General features: G+C 41.9%; 2 long non-coding RNA genes across 2 annotated transcripts; both read right to left on the reverse strand.

Annotated features, from left to right (window-relative positions):
- Window positions 1-10910: 10910 nt before the first annotated feature.
- On the reverse strand, window positions 10911-12679 carry LOC135207715 (uncharacterized). Its single transcript, XR_010313051.1, has 3 exons — window positions 12569-12679; window positions 11640-11876; window positions 10911-10990 (listed from the first exon to the last, which is right to left on the reverse strand). It is a non-coding gene; the product is annotated as an uncharacterized LOC135207715 (long non-coding RNA).
- A 4078-nt stretch (window positions 12680-16757) lies between these two features.
- On the reverse strand, window positions 16758-18682 carry LOC135207716 (uncharacterized). Its single transcript, XR_010313052.1, has 3 exons — window positions 18129-18682; window positions 17452-17617; window positions 16758-16888 (listed from the first exon to the last, which is right to left on the reverse strand). It is a non-coding gene; the product is annotated as an uncharacterized LOC135207716 (long non-coding RNA).
- Window positions 18683-25963: the final 7281 nt, after the last annotated feature.

Here is a 25963-nt window from a genome sequence, read left to right on the forward strand (position 1 = left end):
ACCTGCCGCTGATGTGATTCCCGCTGTTGGCTTGGCTGTCCCTTCTGGGTCTACCGCTGCCGCTGTTCCTCCGCTCCCTGATCTGGTTGCTGTTCCTGTCGCTCCTGCTTCCTGAGCCTGTCCATGCTGGTCCTGCCCACGGTGTGTCTCCCCCCCCAGTCCCAGGTCCTTCCGACAGGTGCAGTCGGGCCGTGTTGCTTCGCAATAGCCCCGGCTCCGGCCTGGATGGAGGGACCTGACGACTGTCCTGCGTGAGCTGACGAGGAAGAGGAGAAGAGGAAGCTGTCATCTTCGTCTTCATCGTCTGCTGCTGCCTCTTCCCTTCGACTTCTAAGGCCCATAAGCCGAAGAAGAAGAAGGCTGCCTTCCCCCCTAAGAAGTCTCCTTCGGGAACTTCTAAGGGCCCGTCCCACCCCGGTGGGACGGGGGGTCCTTCTGCTGGTCCTCCTGCTCCTTCGGGAGCGGGGCCCGTCTCCCCTTCCGTAAGGAAGAGATAGACGGGGACCAGAGGGTATCGGTTAGCTCTGGTACTTCCTCGCCTGGTGCTAGCGGCGATGCCGCTACGCCAGGTTCCGGCTCGGTCTCTCGTTCGCGAGAGATCCCGATGTACGTTCTCCCCCCTCGGGAGACCGTGCAGCCAAGTTTCGGCGCCAGAGTTCGCTCGGCGCCAAGACGCGGCACGGAGCAGAAGGCTGGTGAGAGACGCTCAGGTGACTCTTGCCAGGCCAGCGGCCGCCTCTTGCATGCGACCAGCTGGTAACCCGGGTTTTCCCCCTAAGAAGGCTCCTTCGGGACCTTCTAAGGGCCGTCTCGCTCCGGCGATTCGGGGAGCTCTTCTGCTGGTCCTCCTGCTCCCTCGGGAACAGGGCCCGTCTTTTCTTCTACCAAGGAGAAGAAGACGGGGACCAGAGGAGTACAGCTTCGGCTGGCACTTCCTCGCCTGGTTCTAGTGGTTCTGCCGCTAAACCAGTATCCGCCTCGGCTTCTCATTAGCGAGAAGTTACCAAGTGGACGGTCTCCCGCGGGGAGACCGTCCAGCCAAAGTCTTGACACTCGAGCTCGCTCGCCGCCAAGACCAGAAGCGCGGAGCAGAAGACTGGCGAGTGTCGTGCAGACGACTCTCGCTAGGCCAGTGGACGCTCTCGCAGCGACCAGCTGGCTGCTCGGGTTGACGTGACTGTCGCTGACCAGCCACGGGTTGGGAGGCGAGGAAGGGGTCCCCCGCGGTCGTCGGTACCAGCGGCTCGACGCGCCGAGAGGACGCTCGCCGGTCTCACCGCGACAACGAGCCTAGCAGGTCACCTGACGCCGCTCCCATCGGGAACCGGGCGGAGAGCGGTAACCAGCAACAGCTCGCCTGACGCTAGAGATCAGCGTCGACGTTCTCAGCCGAGCCTCTCACCCCAGGCGAGCGGCAAGGCTAGGCTGCTGCTCGATCGCCACTGCGGGTGGACGATCAGCAGCAGCCTCCAAGCACGCTGGTCCTGCCAGCGAGTAGGGGGGGGGGAGCGTCAGGTCTGCCTCTCCTGTACCTTCAACCTCCTCGGGCTACACCGGGAGGAGCGAGGTAACCTATGAGTGATCGCGAGAGGTGCGCCGCTCGCGATCCCGCTATGACGCCGTATGGACCAGGCACGGTTCTAGGACCTCCGACCAGGACATACGCGCAAGTAGCTGGAGGCGACCGTCAGGGGTCTGCCGCTGTTCCTCCTTCTGAAGGAGGAGTATCTCGGGATCTGTTCTTGTTGGAGGGACTGGACGGTCCTACTCCACAAGACGCGGTTACTCCCGAGATACAGAGGAATTTGCAGAAGTCATTAAGCTGATTCGTCAGCATAATGACCTTGCGGAAGGATTGCCGCTCCCACCAGCAGAGCCACGTCTCTGCTCCAGTCGTTTTGGGGCCCGAGAGGGAACCCAAACCGACGGTGGGTCTGCCGCGATCGGAGCTTGCCGATTCTGTCTCGAACCAGTCTCTCTCGTCTCCGGACAAGAAGGCTCTCTCAGTTCTGGCCGGTCGATCAAGCTACTTCCACCTCCTCTACTGCGACAGCGGCGTTTCTACGTGTCTTCGGACACCGTATTTAAATACTCCTTCGGTCCTCCTGAGAGGTTTCGACCTCGACGAGGACTGGAATGAGTCGGAGGACGGTATCGGCTCTCTCCTGTCAGGTGTCGATCAGCCCCACCCAGACGACGTTCACAGTGGCGGCAGACCCTTACCTACAGTGAGAGTTCGTAACCCTCCGCGGGAAAACGTGTTCTCCTGACGATACGTTTTCCAGACTCTGAGAGGCCATCGCCGCAAGGCGATGGCTGCTCCTACTCTTCTCCAACTGCTAGTTCCACTGGGAAGGCAGCGAGTATCCAATTCCTTCCGTCCCCCATTCCCTCTCTCCTTACGGTTACGAGGGAAAGGGGAGGGATCCTACAGAGATTTCTCTGTAGGATCCCATGTTCGGGACTGCGCTACCGGGGGGACCTTCGGGTCCTACCTGACGTAAGCCCCGGTCGTTGAGGAGGAATCCTGCCCCATTCTCGATTTCTACGGGAATCGAGAGGACCACCAGCCGATATCGTTTGACGAATTCGGTGGGGGTTGGCGTAGACTGCTTAGAATTCTACGGAATTTCTAACGCATTCAGTGTTAGAGTTTTTTACGATCTCCAAACACTTACGCGAGACCACGGTCCAAAGTGAACGAGACGATGAATCCCCGATATACACGATAATCGGGAACCTCGCCTATGCTCGAATTCCTGGAATTTCTAGCATTTGGAAGAAGACTGCTGCTGAAAGAAACTATCTCACAGTAGGCGACCAACCACCTTGGAAATCGAGAAATATCGGACGGGAATATCTAGGTTTTGGCGTTGAACTATCGTCTTAGTATTCTGTTCACCATTGAAGCTTTCCTTCGAGGAAGACTTCTCCTTCACTCTCTTTGATAGAGATCGAAGGTGGTCGATCTCCAATCCTTAGTTTTGTTTTCTTGAAGGAAAGAATTTAGGATGGAGATCGTTGTTCAGAATCCTACAAATATATACGTATAATTAAACCTCGCGACATGATTCTACTAAGCAGTTGAATTGTCCGAGGGGTAGGCGCATATCCTAGTTAATCTACGGATTGCGACTTATAAGAGAAGTATTCTAATTGAACTGCAACTCGGGGTTGCCTGCAACCTCCCAGGAGTTTTCAGTTTCAATTTTATATACTTATGGTTTTGTCACGACAACACCATTTCAACTTTTATATACTTATGGTTTTGTCACGACAACACCATTTCAACTTTTATATTTACCGAATTCATTTTCGCCTAAATATAATTGCTCGAGCATATCTTTTATGCTCGGTAGTTCTAGCCGAACGCATTCCTTCGTGGAATAATGGATTACCTGGCAACTCAGGATGACGAGTCAGCGAGAGCTCAGGCTCAACTACTGCGTATTGAACTGCCTGATAGCAGCTCAGTATCAGCTGGGCCTCCGATATGCACGGTCATGTATGTCTCTCTCTCCCCTGCTTTGATTGACTACCGAACCGTATCTCTGCCCAACAATCATGGACTTAGGTCTCTGATTAACGGGGATTCTCGCAATAATGAAGGACCATCTACTGCTGTGACGCTAGATTCCATCGCCTTCGACATTGCGAGAATTTTCAACAGAGATATCTCTTGGACTCTTTCATCTTTCTGTTTACCGCACGGTAACAGAAGTCTGTACAAGTCTCCCGCTGCATCGCACTGCGATAATGCGAATGATTTTGCAGACATCTGAGTTTGTCTTCAAAATATCTCGTATTCGTAGGTGTACAATTGTTCATTGTTCAACCCGAATTACGAGATGTGTCAGAAGACATCGCCTACTCTCCGACCTGACAGCTCTACTTCCAAATGTTCAGCCCATGAGAAGCAGTTCTTCAGGCGGCTTTCCCCTGTGTTTTCATTACTGAAGAACGCCCCGCTTTTTCTTTCATTGCAACTACGACTTCTCACCGGACAGCAATGAATAGCGGTCAGCGTTTTCAGTCATTTGTAAGCACAGGTTATGAATCTTGAGAATCCTTCTCTCGATTCATCTGTAAGACGTAGGTTGCATTCAATATCTACCTTCGTCTTCAACGGTACATAGTGTTGTTTCTCCTTAGCTGAGATTCACAACCATGAGATGTTTTACCTTCAGGACCTCGGTCTCTAAGAAGGCAATTGACTTTCGCCTTAAGAGAATCATCACCCTCGCTGTCCCGGCGTTGGTGACAAACAATACATTATTTGGTTTGGTCCTCTCGGCATAACCCTTTAAAGGCGAAGGTCACGTGACTTACTCGGATGCTTTGACAACTTGCCTTCTACCGAAACGCAGTCAGTCGGCAGCGGTCAGAGCGCCCGAGTCAGTTACGAACTACGCTGTTGACTTAGTTCTGTTGTTACAGAGCAATCATTACTTCGTTTTAATAGCTTGTCACAGTACCCATACCATTGACACCACCATGGAGTGTCGGTGTCCTATCCACTACCGGAGAACTTCACTGCATGGGGGATAGGAGGATGCGAGAGACTTCGTGGCAAACGGACCAGACCAGTATGGGTACTGGACATCACCGAAGTAGAAAAGAGGGATAGGTCATGCGACTATTTCCTTCTTTTCCTCTGAGGAACTGCATGACTTCTCCTGCGAAGTCAAGCATCCAGGGATGGGGATCCGTACGCTCGATTTCGTACCGAACTTCGTAGCGAAGACTCAGAACCCTTCGGTCCCTGACGATTGGCTCCGAGTCGTTCACAATCCCCTCCCTAATGGACTTCACCGCCTTCGATGCGAAGGAGATGCTGCCTTGTCCGCAAGAACTTCTCCGTGGCGCAGGTACTGAAGGCAGGGGTCTGGTCAACCAGACCACATGCCCTTCCTTCTACCTTCGGGATATTGCCCACAGGTCCTTGGATCTTTTTCCTTGGGACCCGTGGTAGCTGCTCAACACGTTGTGTAGCGAACCCAGACCCTCGCAGGCTGAACAGCATGAGTCCTGGTGTGACCATAAGAATGGATGAGTGAATGAGAGTGTGACTGGCTCCTCTTCCCATCTTTTTTCTTCCCCTCTACCTGTGGTTAGAGGGGACACGGTCGTCACCCTGCTGGATAAGGACAAGATGCAGTGAGCTACTCAACAGAGCCCCATCCTATCCCTTTACTAGGGATAGGAGCGTATATCCACCACTTCCTCCAACAAGGGGGAGGAAGTGGATGCCAGCTTGAGAACAACCCATACTTATGTTGCCTCTTGCAAACAGGAACAAGTTCTTGCTTGCTGGTACGAAAGAGATACGCTTTGCCTCTCTCTTAGTACTCGGCCCAGAGGTCTGACCATTGATCCTGCGGTGCACCCCCCCGATCAATCGGTGACAGAGGGCTTGGATCCCTCCCTCGCTCTTACGACCAGGGAGGCATTCCAGGGATGGACGAACACCAGTCTGTTCATCAAAAGACTCAGATTCCTCCCACCAAGAAGTGAGTCTTCCTATTGTTAAAGGACCGATGGTTTGTATTACGTATCGGAACAAATGACAATTTGTCGAAAATTGCATTTTTCCTAACTATACAAACCTGAGGTCCTTTACATATAGTCCCTCCTCATGCCACCCCTCACTCTGCGTATTTTGCATGGGCCAAAAGCAAAAGTGATTTGTTTACCTCCCAGTCGCGCGCGGACAAGCAGTTAACTACCGTTCTCCCCTTGTTCGAAGCTTACGACCGTTCCAGCTGCCGCTAGCTACTTCCTATTGTTAAAGGACCTCAGGTTTGTATAGTTAGGAAAATGCAATTTTCGACAAATTGTCATTTTTTTGGGTGGGGAAAGCGGCGTAGGACTTTCATGGCGCAATTAACTCTCAATTCCCAGTTTTGAGACCCAGACCTTTGGCCCTTAATACAAAAGTTTGACCCCTTACTCTGCATTCAAGGTTGACGTAGGCTAGGCTAGCCTAGGACCCCTTACATTGCAGAACTTTTGAACGACTAGCCTACATGTAAAAGTCTAGCCTAGGCTACCACTAACCGACATAGGCTCCGACCTCTTACTCTGCAGTCAAGGTTGATGTAGGCTAGGCTACCCTAGGACCCCTTAAATTGCCAAACTTTTGAAAGACTAGCCTATTTGTAAAAACGTCGTAGCCTAGGCTACCACTAAGCGACATAAAATTATAATCTTAGACCCCCACAGTTAAGGCCGTGGCGAATGCCGCTTTGCGCCTTATCCACATTTTTAAAGATTCTTGGCAGGCTCGACATGTTCTGGCAAGAGGTAATGTTGTGCTGCGCGCGCTAGCCACAGAGGTTACAGTAAGGCCGCAGTGGAACGGCGCTTCGCGCCTTATCCGCATTTGTAAAGATTCTTGGCAGGCTCAACATGTTCTGGCAAGAGGTAATGTTGCGCTGCGCGTGCTAGCCACAGAGGTTACAGTGAATTAGCCACAGTACATACAAAAAAACACGACTAGCCTAGGCTATAAATCCCCCCATAATTGTAACATTAAACACATTCCTCGTTTGCCACGGCCTTACTGTTCGAACACGTGGTTCGGTACTGGCTTCGAACTAACCGAAACACTAGTTTACATACAAAATGCGGCATCATGTATGTTCCTACGTGCCCACAGTGAATTAGCCACTGTACATACAAAAAAAACACGACTAGCCTAGGCTATAAATCCCCCCATAACTGTAACATTTAACACCTTCCTTGTTTGCCACGGCCTTACTGTTCGAACACGTGCTTCGAACTCACCGGAAACACTATGGTTACATACAAAATGCGGCATTCCATGTATGTTCCTACGTGCCCACCGTCAGGCCGATAGATCTGTTCGAACACGTGCTTCTGTACTGGGTTCGAACTAACCGATCTGTTCGAACACGTGCTTCGGTACTGGCTTCGAAATAACCGAAACACTAGTTTTAAGGCTAACAAAAATTAATATAAAACTTACCTTATTCACATTTCAAAGTCGCTGCTGTGCCGAACTGATACCTTCTTACCGCACTTGCTGTTTGTACAGCTCCACATGTAAATCGGTTGGCCCGTGGCCTCGCTGGTCCCATGTTTCATGAACCGTCGGCTCGCTGTGTTGCACGTTGTACTCAACCCCGAATAATCCCCAAGTAACCCTTCTCTGTACAACCACTTCATAAATTCGTCGGTGTTTCGTAGGAACTCTATCAGAATACTAATATAGAAATGCGTATATTTATCGAACTCGTCCTCTGTAACACTTTTGGGAAATAATACTGTGTGCGTTCTGTCCATGACAGCGGTGGCGAACGGAAAGGGCAAATTTTGTGACTGAAGGTATGATTGTCTGATTCATATTCATGGGACACATTTTTATTGGTTGGAAGGAAGTTAATCCATGTCCCTTGGGGATGACCTGGGTCAACCTGATACAGGATTGGTTTGATTTAAAATTCTCTCGTTGGGGGCGGGCCGATGTACAGCGCCTGTCTGCGGCCAACTCAAGAACTACGGGAGCTACGACTGCCGTGTCAGCCTTCACATCAAGTGGGTACTGACAACTTTTATTCTATGCATTTTGTTATTTGGAGTAATGGTTCTGGAATTATCGGATCTGTCCCCGGATCTGCGAACTACCCAACCCTATATTTCATAAAAAAAACTGTTTGAAACTTAAAGTAGAGTGGTTTTCCTACCCAAAACCGTCATAAACCCAAAATGGGTTTTGGCAGAACACTAATTTCCTATGAGTGCAATCATCTTTGTATTCGTAATGTTAATCTTAATAAAAAAAATCAATGACTAATCTAACTGTGCCTTTACTTTGTGGTACTAAACACGTTTTATTACACTGCCTTACAGAAGTTACACATAAACAGGTATACGACTCTAATGCATAACTGAACAGGTAAGTGATTGTATGTATAGCTACCTATTCAGGTTTACTCTTTCAGGTAGACCTGTAGGCATATGAGTGGTCATCAAAGGTGGACTACTGAAATCCGCCAGATGAGTCACGAAGACTTACTTCGCAGGGGACTGTAGTGTCATCTTGTGAATGTAACTGTTTTTGGTGAACAAAATTATAAAATGGCTCATTTATTCAAGGTGAAGACAATTTTGACCAATAGGATTCTTTATATTGAATAAGGTGCTTGAAGGACTATCTTGAGTTTCTATGAAATATTGTCTCCTCCAAAGTGTTCAGAGTGACTCCTTGGATCTTGGTTCAGTCATTATCACTTTGAGCCTTTGGTGATATGACGCCTGCTGGTTGAACTCGTCGGCCAATTCTTGTCACCACTGGGCTGTCTATGACAAGTTGGGTTGGAAGTGACTAGCGGGTTTTGGCCCAGAGTCTGTTGAGAATGTCTGGTCTGAGTGTAGTGATAACGAGATGAGAATTGTATTTCTAGAAAGGCCTATGTTGATGATATATTTACAGGAATACTTCCCAGCTTGCTTCTCAGATCCTTGAGGACTTGTTCCTGACGATAGGCAAGGTGCTTTCGGTAGTCTGGCCTGTTAGAATGCTCCCTCAAGTACGCCGGAAGAAAATCTTGAGTCGGTCTCAGAAGCAAACGCCAGTCCTTAAGAGAAATGATGATGGGTTAGTACTATTGCCAAAATATTGCTTACTGATCTGTGATTCACATCAAGTCTTAGTTAAATCTGTTATGAGATCTGGATACACAAGAATAAAAATATAATTGTGAAGTATGTGTGCTGGTTTGATTGTTTGTGATCTACACAACTTTCCGTTCGAATCTCATTACCCCACTAACAGGTTACTACCAAGGGATTCAGAGCAGATGCCGATGGAACATTGTTTTTCGGCAATAACTTTGACGTCATGAGGCCCCACCCACAGTGAAGAGAAGCTTACATATGGCGGAAACATCTCTCACTATGGCCATGCCCACTTGCCGATGACCTATTTATTAATTGATATTAGCTCCTACGCTTCAGTGATGACATGCAGGATTTGTCATCGTCCCCTTGATTGCATTATCGATCTCAATTATTATTATTATTTTGTGGAGGTTTCATTGCAACTCCACAACAGTTGCTAGGACTAAGGCCAAGAGAGGCAAGGTCTACCCAATTGGGTGCCCGAACGTGGTTCGGAAGTCACATAAAGCCGTTGTACCCTTTGCTGATTAACCACTAGTTCCATGAAATGTAAAAGGACCATACAAACAAGCAAACAAACAGACAAAGCTACGGCCACATGAGGGATTGGGGAAAGTGAGCAGACCTGATCGGTCTAGTTGTTGGCTTGGAATTCTTCCATTTTATTGATATCGTTGTTTCTCCTTTACAAATAATTCAGTGTATGTAATTCATCCACAAAATGAATCAGTCTAGCTGATTTGTTAGGTCTACATCCGCAGCAGGAGATGAGTGTTGCCAGTTAGGCTATTACCCATCATTATAGAAAAAATGACATATTCATGCTGTGGTAAAGCTTGCAATCACGGGGACAATTGCATAAACTGTGTATAGTGAATTACTTACTCCTTACTTGGTGGATGGGCAGAGCCTCATGACGTCATATTGTTTACGTCACGAATGGTTTTTGGATCCTTTTCTGTGATTTTCTCGGTTCTGGCATCGCCAACTTCAATTTACTCTATAAATATAACAACTACCCATCTTTCCCGCAACCATGCCACTCGCCTTTATCTATCAGATGCTTTGATAAAAAGTTATTGCCGAAAAACAACATTCCACCGGCTCTGAATCCCTTAGTAGAACCATAAAACATTACACTGACCCTAACTAAAGGAAAAATCTTAATGAAAAGGCTTTCCATAGATTTTTTATTAACCACAGTGCCCTCTCAACTTCTCAATTTCTTTCTGCTAAGCCTAGATCCAAATGGAGATAGGAATGAAGACATTCTGAGATTCTAAATTTACATAACAGAGGAATGAAGACATTCTGAGATTCTAAATTTACTTTCTGTTATGTGATTACCCCTTTCTTTCTTTCTTTCTTTCTAAGATAAGCAGTAACTAAATCGCCATACAGCCAACAGCAATAGGCCTAACTTACCTTATCTTTCAACTGGATGTACTTGTAAATGGCGAAGGCCGGCTGGCACCAGGAGAAATGAGGAGGTGGACAGGGTCCACCCAACGGCGGTGAACATACTAGGGAGTGAGCGGGCCGCCGTGCGCAGGAATTCAGTGTTACTCACTATCCATAAGAAGAGGCCCTTTGGGAAAGAGAAGGGTGTGTGTATATGTATACAGAAACCACTGTACTTGATGAACATTCAGCTTACAAACAATCAGAGATATGTTACCTATAAGTTCAAATTTGTTATAGTGCGCCTTTCCTGTACATACAGGACTGTATATACAGTGTATTGTGTTAGAGGATGAAAAAACATACAATACTTTAATGATTTTGTATCATAATGTACATAGATAGGCATGAAGAGTACAGTAACCAACCTACAAACAGTTCAACATACAAACTGCCGTCCTCAATGCAACCGTTTTCAAGTAGGTTGGCGTCTGTATATGTATATGCATATATATATAATATATATATAATATATATATATATATATATATATATATATATATCTATATATATATATATACTATATATATAAAAGGGTGTCCATAAAGTCCCAGTACCATTACAGGAATTTATTGCCCAGAATGGTTTTTCTGATAATCACAATGTCATTTCCAAAATGGAAGAGTGTAAAAAAAATGCTGATGTCTATGGCAGGATTTTAACCCTCATCTGGAATATCAAAACGAGAGAGAGAATAAGGTATATTTAAACTGAGCCCTAATCACATTTCTTAAGTGTAACCTCTTCCTTCACAAGAGTAAATTCATACTTACAAAAAAATGTCACAGTAGAAACATACTTCAGTGCAACCTCAGGTACCATTCAATAAATTTAGGAACTGTGACTTTCAACTCCTGTCTTATGATTGTCATCAGATTATCAAATCCTGGAAGGAAAGGATTGGTAATCGAATCATCTCTAAACTCTCACAGGACTCCCCACCTTCTCCTATAGGATTTTGGTTCTTAAATGGTGACTGAAAACTTGAGTGAGGGAAGTTCAAGAAGTTAGACAGCGTTGTTGGTGGGAGGCTCTAGAGGAAAGTGATGTAAAGTATCGTGGCGGTGGCCAGAGGGTAGGTATAGGTGAGTAAATTCAGATTAACTTGTGTCTAGGATGGTCCATACATGTAGTGAGACAGACCCTGAAGAAACCAGAATATTCGGGCCAATAATTTTTTTTAATCATATTTACAGTTTAAAGAGCTTTCCAAACTTGATCATCTGATCTGAAACCATCTTTGAATATTCCAGAAATATCATTTATGTCTGAATTATTATTGTCTAACAACTTAAAATTTATCGTATAAAACAAAGTCAACACTGGTGAATTCTCCCTTCTTTCAAGGTACACCTTCACTGTACAATAATTACTTTAGTAAAACAGATATTACATGATACGAAGAACTAAAGCAATGAATTAAAATTCATTTAGTCACTGTTTTGGCCAGTACTCCTGACCAGAATAAAAAAACCTACAGGACACTTGAGATGTATAAAGACATGTTCTCAAAAGACGGCAGATATGTCACTCACCAAATACATAGCAGACGAGGACGATGTGTGAGATCCCAAGAAGAGGAAGGTTCAGGTTGCACATGTGTGAGTGACTGAGTGCATAAACTCTACGAGGTAGAACCCGGTGCTCGTACACATCGGGAGTCCAAGGAGAAACATCACGAAAATGACTGCGCACACATTTGGGAAGTAGCGATTCCTTAGACGGGTGAAGTTGTCAAAGAGGGCCGTTGTGACAGTTTCCACGAGTCCTATCTGGAAGTGAGGGTGGGATCTCTTTAATGGGAGATGGCAAGTACAGTTTCATTCAAGTAAAATAGTGGATTTAATTACGAAAAGCAGTGGACTTACACTAATCAACAGCTTCTGTAGAAAAGCAATTTTTGGAATGGAATATAAAATTTAGATTGAAGGTCAAGCATTGGGACCTATAAGGGAAATTGAGAGATATGTTGTAAAGGAGTAACAGAACGAAAACCTCATAGTTACACTGTGAAACAATTGTTAGGAGAGTGTGGAAAGTAAGAGGAAGAAAGAGTTTATGAACAGAGGTAAAGTGAAAGGAATGAAAGGGGCCGAAGCTAAGGGCCAAAGGGACGCTGCAAAGAACCTTCAGTAATGCCTATAATGCCCGGTGTATGGTGAATTGACGGCACTAAATAAAAGAATTATAGGGAAAGGTCACCAAACAGGAATTTGTCTTTGCTGGAGGTATTGTGTTTCATGGACAAATATCTTCCTGCTTTTGTTAATGAAATGATTAATTACTACTTGTGAAAATAAGTAATCAGTAACCTTGTTCATGATGTAAAATCTATTTATAGCAGCAGCTGGTAGGGTATTTACAATATGTTGTCTATGCAGCTGTGAAAACCAGCCTGAATTATAGACAAGAAATCTGTATCTGGTACTAAATCGAATTAGGACTAATTTTCACTGCATCTCACCAGACTATCGATGCCCAGTGTTAGAATCATCAGGAGGAAGAGCACAAACCAAATAGGGGAGTTCACTTTGGCCAAGAAAGCTGGGTACGCTATGAAGACGACTTCCACCCCGACAGTGTGAGCGGTATACAACAGAACATCAATGCCATTATTCGAGTCAGTGGTCAGCTTACTCAGGGAGATGAAGACCAAACACCCAAAGAGGAAGGACTATGCGGTGTCCCACAAGACGATGAACAGTGCAGTCCTGCAAAGAAAAGGGGGAAAATAAGTCACATCAAGTCTAGTTTGAGTTGCTCTGATTGAATGAAATTCAGACAAGCACTGGGGCACTTTCCACCATTCAGTATTTGAAAAAGTGGAAAGAGGGAAGAAGGAGTTTGGGTGGCTGAACAGAAAGATAAAGAGATCCAGAAAAAGACGGAGATAAAGTACAAGAATCTAAAGGTGGAATTGGGAGGAAGTCTCTCTGTTGCACTAAGAAATAACAGTTAGAGAAGTTGGAGGCAAGATAAAAAATGAGTGCAACTAGGGGCAGAAAGATATGCTACATACACTTTAGTAATACCTTCAGTTTACCAAGTGAGGTGCACAAATGGCACTGGCCCCCCTCAACCACCGCCCATGGGAATTCGTGGTTTGTGAGGAAGGAGGGTTTGTTTCAAAGTAGCTGTAAGTTTTGCCAGGTCTTAATGGTCAAGGGATAACGTTAACTGCGCTATTTCATTTGATGATGCCTGAAGAAAATCAATGAATAATATCCGTGTGACTATGAAACTTAAACCTCAGCCCATAGACTATGGGGGTGCATTTAAACATAATAGAAGCCTGATAATCCTTCACAAAGTGTACAAAGCTCTCGTCATATTTTACATGTAAATTTTTCTCACTGATACCAAAAGTTACGGAACTATTCCTTACCAGAGGGTATTTTGTCGCAAGTCATTGTAAGAAGCTAGGGTTATGATGCCTCCAAACATGTGACCCAAGGTAAACAAAACTTGAAAAGCAGCATCAGCCCATATTTCCCAGGACGGCAGCTCGGAGGCCTTCTCCTACAGAATGTTGATAAAATGATTTTTGAAAAGCACATTTGTCCCAAGTAATTAGATCAATTGGCATGATGTAAAGATTAATTGCTTGTTTCAGGTTCTGTATTACTGTTCTGATAAATGTAAACAAAATACCTACAATACATGTATGGCTACAGTTACCTTAGTTGGGGAGAAATATAAGTTGGAGCTTTCGTTCCATACACTCAAGCCATACTTCACGGAACCTGTAAGAGATTTAAAGAAGCAAAAAACACCAAATGATTATAGCTTTAAACAAAACTACTGTGCTTTGTGGACAAAGCTTCTCAAGGAAACTTAATAATGTTATCAGATTCAATTATCTGTTTTTTGGAGCTACATATGCAGCCTTTCTATAAAGTTTAACATCAATGGAAGCGATGTTACCATGACTAGGCCCAGTTTGATTCAAGCTCAAAAAGAAAGTAGCAAATGAAGAATCTTAGGTTAGTGAAAATAGAAGCAGTAAATGCATTGCAAAGCCCAGCAATGAAACGAAAGAAATAGTCAATGAATGGTATAAACTGGATTAAGTACAATGAAGATTGGCTGAGCAAGTTGGTGTGACATGTCACCAGAGAGCACCCCAAGCACTGGCTAACAGCTAACATAGCTGGGTGTATTACTTACTATAAGCCAAAAGTACTAACAACAAAGCAATCGGAATCAAATTGGTGAAGTACACGACTTTGCTTGAACTCCTAATGCCACGGACAAGGATCATCGTGACAAGCATCCAGGTTAGACTTAGACTCAGAACTAATTTAGGGTGGATCTCGAAGTCATTGTCGTCTTTCAAGTAAACCACTTCATTTCTGTGAGAATACAGATGAAAATTAACTGAACTTTAACCTTAGTAATATAATCTGTTTAGCAAAAAAGGTTGAAGTATGTTATAGTCATACAATGAATTTTTTTTCAAGTTAAATAACCATAAGGTCATATGTAAAGAAAATATGGTTAAACTTGATGCATGCTTAAGAGAAAGGTGGAGAAGACTGATGGGAAAAAGCAACCCCATGTAGAAATGGGCTAAGCTGAAGGCAAAGAAACTAGATGAATGCATCAAGATTCAGGGCAAATACTGTTGAGTATGAAGAGCTTCACCACCCCATATGGGATAAAGACGTCCTAAGACAGGTTAAGGTAGGGCATAGAGCCACTGAATAGACTATGTATAATTAAGATGGGTAAGCAAGTGGGCAAATCAAGTTAAACCACTCAAAAAAAAAATGTATGGGAAATACAGTGTTTGAGAATTGAAGTTCTCTCTCACCATTGGTCTAGTGACACAAGACACCCCTCTACTCCTGTGAGTTATAGGAAGAGCAAGGCGATGACCCCTTAGGCCTATGTCTCAGCAGGTAGGCCTCTGATCCCTCACCCTAGTCTTTCTGTCCCTACCTTAAAGGAACATTGAAAATATTTAATCATTACCACTTGAATATATTACTTCTAGTTACTTTCATGGCTGATTCAAATAACTCACCTGAAAAACTTCGTTGCATTTTGGTAGGTACTTCTGTTGAGACAGAACTGGAAGCTTGAAAAAAAATCATTGTCAACATTAATAAATGTAAAAATTTACTCCATTTTAGCAATAACATTCTCTCTCTCTCTCTCTCTCTCTCTCTCTCTCTCTCTCTCTCTCTCTCTCTCTCCTCTCTCTCTCTCTCTCTTCTCTCTCAGAGTCACAAGGTTAAGAAGTAAAACCATTTAACACACTATACTTAGTATAACAGTCCATACAAATTATTCTGAAAATAATCTTTAAGAATCACTAGTAAAGATCTACAGGCTTCTTATAAGTCTTCGATCGATGTCGAAATGGTTTTTTGTATTTCATGATATTATTATTTATTATAATTATTATTATTATTATGATTATTATTATTATTATTATTATTATTATTATTATTATTATTATTATTATTCAGAATAACCTTAATCTATATGAAACAAGCCAGCCACAGGGGTCATTGACTTGAAATTCAATATCCCAAAGAATATGGCGTCCATTCAAAAGAAGTAACAAAATGTAAAGAGAAATACAGAAAGAGATTATCAGTTATTAGAAACAAAGGTGTATCAACAAATAAATAGAGAGATAAAATTCTATAAGTAAGTTATCAAAATACAAGGATAAATGTTTTAGGGTAGTAATACATAACATCTTCGTTTGAACTTCTGAAGTTCCAATTGCACAACATCCTCAGGAGGTTGTTCCACAGTCCAGCGGGTGTAAGAAATAAAGACCCTCTGGAACTGAGAAGTTCTACACTGAGGCACATTTTGCCTGCCCAAAACAGTGATACTTCTGCTGATCAGCGAATCTGGTTGCTCTCGGCAGGGAAAGGGGATCAGGGATCAATTGTGAATGCAAAAGATGGTGCAAGTCATAACTGTTACTATTATGAAACAGAAACCTACCACCATGAACCACTCTGTCTAAACAATAACTTCTGAAAAATTCGATGCTGGCTTTAGCAACTCACAAGTAAAGTAATCCCAGATGGGGTGTTGAAGATAGGTGATGGTCCAGCTCAAAACGACAGCATAGTAAATGCTTATAAGACCGGATGATGCCACCATTGCCCAGCCTAGACCTAGCGAGAGAGAAAATCTTGATTATATAGAAATTCTTATTTCACAAAAATATTTGCTTTGCAAAAGATATTCATTGTGCAAATAATCATCACTAAGAAAAACATGAGTTTTATTTTTATATATATATATGGTATAAGGTAATAAAAGGTAATGCCACCAAGGAAAATGAAAAAAACGAGAACTGCTGAAATCTTTTGGTCTTGACGACCCTTTACTATAAGCAAGGCTGATCAGAACAGAGAAACACAGTACAGGTAAGCATATGCAAATTGACAATACAAAATTAACAAAAGGTCCTGCAATGTCTGTTTGTATATGCTTACCTGTACTGTGTTTCTCATTGTTCTGAACAGTTTTGCCTTAATTTAAGGGTCATTAAGAACAAAAGATCTTGGCAGTTCTCGTTTTTTCATTTTCCTCCATGGCATTACCTTTACTTATACATAGCATCACGTTTTGTATATTCCGTGATCAAGTTATTCATATGCAGGTATATATTAGCTACCAGAGAATAAAGGCGCCATTGAAGCATAGGCATTTGTGGGCCCCAGACTCAGAAACTGTCCAATGGATATGTCGACCACCATCAGAGGGAAGCCGATTGTCAGCAGGGTGATGCCGTAGGCAATGATGAAGTACACTGTAAAATACAGAAGAAGAAATACAATTCTTACTTGCATTATATAGTGTGGCTACAAAAGGTTGAGACTTGAAGGCAATTAGCACTGCTGCCATATTTTCCTTCCTAATGCCATTCAAGCTCTCCAAGAAAAAAGATAGATTTGGTATATTTAGCATTTGTTTTGAGCCAGTTTGCCATTTATTCTTTGTCAGTGCAAAGTAAAACACAAATATCAAAAGATTATACTTGGACCTTGATGTTGCATTTTTCATAATGCACGTATATATGTACATACATTACTATACATGCATGCATACACATGTATACAATGCTAACAAAGGAAGTCAATTGTAAGTTAAAAACAAATAGCTCCCGTGTATCCACCCCTGGGATTAACCTTAATTCAACCTTAAGGCTAATCCTGTAAATGTGCCTTTTTGGATAAGGATGAAATACCTCCTTCGGCAAGATGGGAAACGGGTCAACGTCCCTAATTATAGGAAACTCTAGACCTTTCGTAGCTATAACAGAATAAAATTATAGGCTGACAGAAGAGAGAGAGAGAGAGAGAGACTTATTACCTCCTTTATGTTTGTAGCAGTAGTATGGGAATTGCCAAAAGTTTCCCAGGCCCACCACTACAGCCAACAGCCCCATAATGCTGTCTGATGTGCTGTTCCATCTCTGCCTCGTCGGGACGGGTCCTGCCAAGTACAGGAACAGCATCACCACCCATTTCCTTATACCCTGCAATAAACAGATCAAATGTGTTATCATATTGCTCAGCTGAATGGCCTGCTTAGGTTCTGATCCCACACACTGCTCTTCCCATATCAGCTCTGCTTACTGTCTCACTTTCTCAAAAATCTTATGAGAAAGGTGAGTGGTTAGTTTGTAACTAATTCATTCCAAAGAATTAAAAAAACCTCATAGAAAATTTCTAGTAGATCATTTTTCATCATAATGTATAAGCTTAACAATATTATTAGCAAATTTTCACTCCAGTAGCAAAAAGCTGCTAATGCTTTGGGCAACTGTCTGGTAATCACTGTAGTTTGTCATGTAAAATTCCTTAAACATTCTATTAAATGATAAAATCTCTTGCCATTGGCTAATGGTGTAATATACCATTGACTTATAATCTTCATAGAGGCCACAGTCAATTTCTGGAAGTCTCCAGTGTATTATCAGCTCTGAAAGTAAGAATACAGTAAGTAGTCATTATGAATAAAATCTGAAACATGAACATCTTATTTACCTGATACGTTCTCTTAGCTTGCTTTTGAATATTGCTCAGTGACCAGGCTTTAACAGAGCTCTCTGTCTCTGGAAGGCCTTGGTTGACGTCATCTCCTGCCTCTGTAGACCTCCTGGGTAGTACTGTATGTCCATTGAGCTGAGAACCTCTGGTTGGAGTGCTTTCGCCAGTGGGATTAAGAGAGTCTTCCTTGTCCTGCACTCTGTTGTTGTTGGCTCCGAGGGAGGTGGCAGGCTGTGCCTGGAGACGCCATCTTGAGCAGTTTGAACACCAGGCTTGATTACAGTTCTGTTGCCAGAAGAGTTCATTTCAAGAGGCCCTCTTTGTCTCCTGATGTTCACAGTGTTGTGAAGTTCATATCCATTTTCAGCAAGGCTTTGCTGGTTGTTTACTGGTCCTCTGGGCATCAACACAAAGGAAAATTATATTACACGAAGTTTACGAGATCTCAAAGACTCATATGGTCAGGAAATGTGATGAAAAGGGAAAGGTGAAATCTTTATAAGTGGTGTCCCTCATCTGTTCACACTAACTCTCTTGATCTGTGACTGTGACAACTGCCACCCCCAACCCCACCATCCCTGCTCTCCTCTGTAAGGTTAAATTCGGTGTACACTTTGTAGCTCCCCTGTTTTTAGGCAGCCTATTCCCACATTTGAATGTATGGAAGTCTGTAAGCCTTAGATATATGTGATTTAGACCTACAGAGAAAGAAATGACAAAAACGACGAACAAGAGTTTTTGCTGACATAAGGTCAACTTAATTTTAGAAAAAAATGAAATGCTACAGTAAAATCCAGGTCTCTTTGCAGCTAAGCCCCGCCCACTGCACGCCAGTGATTGCCTAGCTCTGTGAAAGGGGAATGATATGCCACTCTAATTAACAGTCCATATGATTGACTACCAGAATGGATTTGACTCCGTTCAAGGAAACTGAGGTCCATGAATGAACGATGACACCAGAGATTTGGATTCCTGGAGTCGTGAAGTGCACAATTGAAATCTCCGATAAAAGATGTAATATTAAGTTATATAACATCGTTATGAAGATCTTGGATCATTTTGTCTGAGCATCTTTTTTCTTTATCTCTCACTGCCTACTATAAATATACAAGCAGTATTGAAATCTTCAGGAACATGGATAAATACTTACTGTACTGTTGTACAGAAGTCTCAAGCACCATTTTTCAGTGTGCAGGGGATGAGGTTGCAGGACCCACACCCTTTCTTGCTTTGATTGCAACCAACAAATGTCAGCTGACTACCAGGTACTATTTTTTCAGTGAACAGGAAAGAAGGGTTTAGGTCTGTTCAACCTCATCTCCTGAATAATGGAAAATATTACTGGTGACTTCAACGCAACAGCACAGTAAGTCATTACCGTATCCATATACTTGGAGATGTCAACACTGCTTGTGTATTGAGGCTGCAAATGATAAATGAGAAACAAAAAAAGTGCTCAGACAAAATAACCGAAGATCTTCGTAGTGATATTGAATAACTTAACAAATTATCTTTTGTAGGAGATATCGATTGCTCACTTCACGACTCCTGGAACCCATATCTATGATATCAAATATATTAGAGATTTTTAAGGTCAAATGACACTCATTTAAACAAAATAAAACAAAGTAACTAAGTGGCAACTTAACCTACCCGTGTTCCGTTGCATATCCTCTCGGGAGTTGCAGCCAGACTAGCCAAGGTAAACTCCTATGCTACAAAAATATACTTTTTATTTCCCAAAATTAGCTAACATTATAAGGGAATAAAATTAATTAACTCTGACTCAAAAGAAACGTTAAACTATCATATTCCTCTCGAAATCATATTTAAGTAAGTACCCCCTCTTCCCCTAAGTGTCCATACATTAATAGTTTATTAATGGTCAAAACCAGTCATAGAATAAAACCATTGGTGACTTCAAATCAATCTGAAATAGAGAGATAATTATTACATCACTTAAATATTAAAGTTAGTCAATAAAGAATATGTACCGCACCCCACTTTTCTTTCTCCAGACACAAGTAATGGTCACTTCAAATGTTCTCTCTTACGTTACCTTGTCCGACGGACCTGCAACACCTCTTCCAGGCGTGATCCACACACTGTCAATCACAATCAGTGAGTCCCCCCTTAGCACTTGTTCTCCAGATTAAATGTCATTTTCTGTTTGTTAGGAACACACACACATGCACACACACACTGATTGGCACACAATAGGCATGCATGCTTCATTCCTGAAACTTGTGATCTTCGATGCGTCACTGACCACAAAGTGAACTGGTAAGCTATCCTGTCTGTTTTTCATTTCAGCATCCTCAAGGAATCCAGTGTTTTGCACCTGTCTCTAACCGGCAAGAGCTAAGGTTAACAACCCATTACTGTGCCTTTAAGATGGTTCGGGCACCTATGTCTTTTGTGCACCCCTGTCGCAAACCTATTGGCTACAGGTATATACTAGTTCATAATATTTGCAAGATAGCCCCTATAACACATATTTCGACTAACATTATAGCTGTTATTACTGCAATAACTGGAACTGTGTAGCATTTGTCAAATAATTGTAGATCACGGCTGGGTGCGTGAACCATCTCGAAACAACTCAGCATGTGCCATTATTAAGAGTCTGTGACCCCAGTAGGTGTATCCTAATACCCTAGTTGCTGAACTGTAGATTCGGCATCCTCTGATGAATGAATCGTAACCTCCACCTCGTTGTCAACTTGCACCCGCCTCATAGAAGATTGTAGATTCCTGATTTGTCCCAGAATGTATCCTGAGACGATTCACCAACGACGCCTCGTGAAGATCTGACCTCTGGTGTTGTAGATCCAAGTTGTTTTTGTCGTCGCCCTCGCATGAAGTTGGGAATTCTCTAGTCATCGTGTGTCCGTATTTAAGAAGTCTACATGATCTTTGAACAAATAGTCTTGCTCTGACACACGAATCTGTCATCAACTAATATACCCAATCTCATAGTCAATTATTAGAAATTCTTCACTAAAATAAAATATGATCTTTATCTACTGAATTCTCATAACTAATCCTATATCTGACAAATATACTATCAAAAAACCCCATAATGTCTATACTGCAAAACCCCTGCAATGTTTATACAGCTAACCTCCATCAAACATAATGCTGAATATCCGTTTTATCTTACATATCCCACGATAAATTCTACCTCCTTTCTATAACAGAAATTCTATGTAAAGCTTAACCCCAATTATAAATTTCCCTTGTAGGAGAAAAAAAATAATAATTCAACTTTTCCCATTACAAAATGTATGAGAGAAAAAATATATATATAATTCAGCTCTTTTCCATATAAAACGCAGTAAGTATCGTTACGGAATTTGCTGCCGCAAGATATCCTATCGACCCGAATTGACCCTTTAAATTCTTCCCTATGGAATGTCATCAGCGACTTCCCTGAAAACGGTGCAAACCTCCGAGTAATTAACTCCAAAGAAAAATATTCAGCCAACCGGTTCAGCATTGGTCAGCAATTAAGGCCCCCACCGTGAATACAGCATGTGCTCAAATCGCATTATGGACTTGTCTAGTCAGACTTGTAAACTCAGAAATCATCATTCCTTCAAATGGTCCCAAAAATCATTTATGAAATCGTCGATGAGAATCCTCAACAAAACCTTTACTGATAATAGAGAACCAAATTCCTCAAAATTTGTCATCAGGTCATCCTCGTTATCACCTCAAGGGTACCCAATGACGGTCACCTCGCGTCGGGTGGGACTTTTTCCCGATAGGAGGCGGTTTGCTTATACGTAGTACGTAGTGTGTGTTCTGATACCGAGGGGGCGTTGGGAAGGTGCTGGGTGGTGGGGTCTGGGTGGGTGGGAGGACCCTCTCACAGGGCTTGTTTTTTTTTCTTTTTCTCCTCCTTTCCTACCCTGAATAGGAAAAAATTCTGCCTCTCCGACCATCAGGTGCAACTTGCATACTTGGTGGATGAGTCAGTCATGAGCTTAGGTCAGCGCCTTTTGGGAAATGGAACATTATTATATATATCTTATATATATATATATATATATATATATATATTATATATATATATATATTAATATATCAAAACTTCAAGGATGACAGTAGAACCGAGGCTCATCTATCGCCTAAGCATGAAAGAACAACATACGAATAAAGCTAATCACTCACTGTAACCTCTGATCATGAAACCGCCTAAATATTCCATTTCTTTAATTATCAGCTCTATCCAGAATCACCAACGATTGTGCCGAGCCGTTTAAGATTAGCAGTTTACGACCAGCAGTATCACAATGATTAGCAGTGTGATGTGTTCATTGACACATCAAATAAAATCAAGCATGTCGTCAGTAAATGCACCTTGAAAGTAACAGGATATTCGCCCAAACGGTTACTGTAAACTCGGTGTCTGCACCTCTTTCTTCAAGGCGTTTTCCCCAGTTTTTAATAAATCACTTTTCTTTCAATGAAAATATCTCGTGAGATATTGGCGTTATTCTCAACAATTTTCTAATGGAGTTCATACTTCACAGTCTGCAATTCTCTCGTCGATTGACTGTTTACAAAGATAAGCTGGAGGAAAAGAATTTTTCAATCCACGAGCACTTGATAATCGGAATCCTTCACAAACAACAGCAAAAGCTCTTCATAAATGGACCTACCTTTGCGAAGGAATAATGTGAAGGAATGGAGGCAGCTTTCTAACAGAGGCTATATGTGTAGGGGCTGAGCCTTCGTCTGATAAGGTTATAAGGACCTGCGATATTTTACGCTAAGGTCGGTTGGTATGACTCCCATCCTCGTGGAGTATCCTGGACTTCGATGATAATTACCTAAGTTCATTCAGTATCTTCTCTCTGATGTAGGGTTGTAGTGTTTGAAACGCAGATTATAAAAATAGGTGTATTATTCTCCTTACATCGTGAAGCGTGGATAAGGTTTGTCAGGTCCTCCAACGGAGAATGCTAACCGAAGTCTGACATACAATTTGGTTTACAAATCAGAGGTGAGCAGACAATAGCTCGACATACGAACATACATATAGATGACATAGATTACAAGTCACGTAGGATGGTCTGTGGTTATAGGTCAATATGTTTTCTCAAGCAGAAAGCTTTGTCAACAGTTCACACAACAATAGATTTGATGACTACAGATGATTTACAAACCAGGACGCTGATTGATACAACACGTCTTATCTGTTCCGATCACATTCCTGCAAGCAAACTGGTTGACCTCTTGGGTCACTGGTTTTAATTGTCTTTTTGTTTTTCTGACCAATACGGTTCCTAGTGGCCCTACCCTTAAATCTGTATAGATACAAACGTCCACTGTGTAAACGCATATTCGATATAAAATTGAAAAAAATGTGTTACAGATAATAATAGTGTCCCCCAAAATGATAAGATTAACACAGAAAATATGATTAAGAATATTTCAGGAGAACTTTTGGAAAAAACAAAGTTGACAGAAACTCAAAGATAAAAAGCCTGCAGGAGCGACGTCCCAATGGTGTATATAATTTTCTGTAATAAAGTAAGATTAAGAATGTCTTGTAATTCACCCACAGGGACGACAAATTCGACCTGCAAAGGAACACTCAAAGTTACCCTCACCAAATGAATAAATAAGTTGTACTTAGCTTCTGTATTTAAGAGGAAGATCTTGGTGCTTTGATGATGTCATGGCCTTGGCTTTCCCGTCTCTGCTAACCGAAGTCTGACATATAATTTAGTTTACAAATCAGAGGTGAGCAGACAATAGCTCGACATACGAACATACATATAGATGACATAGATTACAAGTCACGTAGGACGGTCTGTGGTTATAGGTCAATATGTTATTCTCAAGCAGAAAGGGTTTGTCAACAGTTTCACAACAACAATGATTTGATGGCCACAGATGATTTACAACCAGGACGCTGATTGATACAACACGTCTTATCCGTTCCGATCACATTCCTGCAAGCAAACTGGTTGACCTCTTGGGTCACTGGTTTTAATTACTGTCATAGTTTTAGTTTTTATATATGGAACAACGCACAATCCATATATTTTATATGTAACACTTACATATGAAGGTCTAAGTGAAGATCGGTTCTTTTGCCCCAAGAGACATGTCGAATGATGCTGTCGAGAGATCTGAGGAGTTCTCTTCCTCTAATGGAGATCTGGACAAATGAGTCGCCTACATGGAGCCGTTGCAAAGGCTAATGTCTACAACTACTTTGAGGTGTCAGTTTGCTCCTTTCATTATTATTATATATTCATCGTGGGCAAGGCTGTTTCTCTTGTGGAGACGATACTGGTAATAATATCCCAGCTGATCTGTTGCACACATAAAAGCAAAATAACAAATGGGTGTTTTTCACTAAAAACAAGAAATACGACTCATTGCATCATTATCACGAAATACTATAAAAATAAATTAGGAAGTTTTTTTATTCAAACCGGTTTCTGGAGAAAAAATTAAATTTTTCATGTAAATCCACCATTGCTTTATTTGCTAAAGCCTCTGATAGTATTGGCTACCCGCTGACACAAAGATTAAATTAATATTGCCTTGAACATTTCTATGGGTGCATAAGGCAAATGGATGGTCACCATGATCATCCAAATGCAGTGAAAGTGTAATATCACCTCAGCTGATATTATACATATATATATATATCTATATATATATATATATATATATATATATATATATATATACAATTTACCTGTTTTTTTTTCTACAGCATTGCTTTTACCAAACTTCCCATACATGCAAGAATAATTCATGATGTTGAGCCAATCATTAACCCTTAAACGCCGAGCCGGTATTTCCCAGTGTCTCCCATATACCGGCAGAGTTAGTGAGTGAGCGCCGAAGCAGAAAAAAGTTTTTTTTTTTAAATCACAGCACGCTTAGTTTTCAGGAGTAAAAGTTCATTTTTGGCTCCTTCTTTTGTCTTTGTCTGATGTTTAGTATGCAACCATCAGACATGAAAAAAATATCATTATCATATATAATATTTGAATATATGACAGAGCAAAAAAAAATGTCATATACAATTGTATACACATCGCGCTGTGAGCAAAACGGTTAAAGCTATAGAGTTAATTTTTTTCGTTGTATTGTACACTAAATTGAGATGATTATAGTATAACACAAATTGTAAAACGACCAAAGCAACACAGAGAAATTATTATCACAAAATGATGCATGAATTCGTAACATGCGGATGTAAAAAAAAGTTTTTTCAAAAATTCACCATAAATCGAAATATTGTGCTAGAGACTTCCCGTTTGTTGCAAAATGAAGGTAATTGATTGAATATTACTAGACTGTAAGAGTTCTAGCTTAAAATTGCATTTTTTACCATTTCATCTATTTATCGTGATTTACATGCAAATTTTTCAAAATTGATAAAAGCTACAACCATGAGTTTTTTTGTTTGTATTCTACATGACATTGTGCATATTTTCATATTTAAAACTCTATGTAACGGCTAATATAAAACGGTGCAAAAATTACGACAATGTGACTCAAGCATTTCTGAGATTTGCAGCCGAGTTACCGAGCGCAGAGGGAAGGAAAAAGTTTTATTCAAAAATTCACATTAATCGAAATATTGTGCTAGAGACTTCCCGTTTGTTGCAAAATGAAGATAAATGATAGAATATTACTAGAATTTAAGAGTCATAGCTGACATTTCTGTTTTTCGACCATTTAGGTCGAGTCAAAGTTGACTGAACGTTGAAATTTTGGCAAATATCGTGATTTATATAAACCTATTTTAAAACGGATAAAATCTACAACCATTAGTAATTGATTGAATATTACTA

This window comes from Macrobrachium nipponense, chromosome 34 (assembly GCF_015104395.2).
Source record: "Macrobrachium nipponense isolate FS-2020 chromosome 34, ASM1510439v2, whole genome shotgun sequence".
NCBI classification, from domain to species: domain Eukaryota; kingdom Metazoa; phylum Arthropoda; class Malacostraca; order Decapoda; family Palaemonidae; genus Macrobrachium; species Macrobrachium nipponense.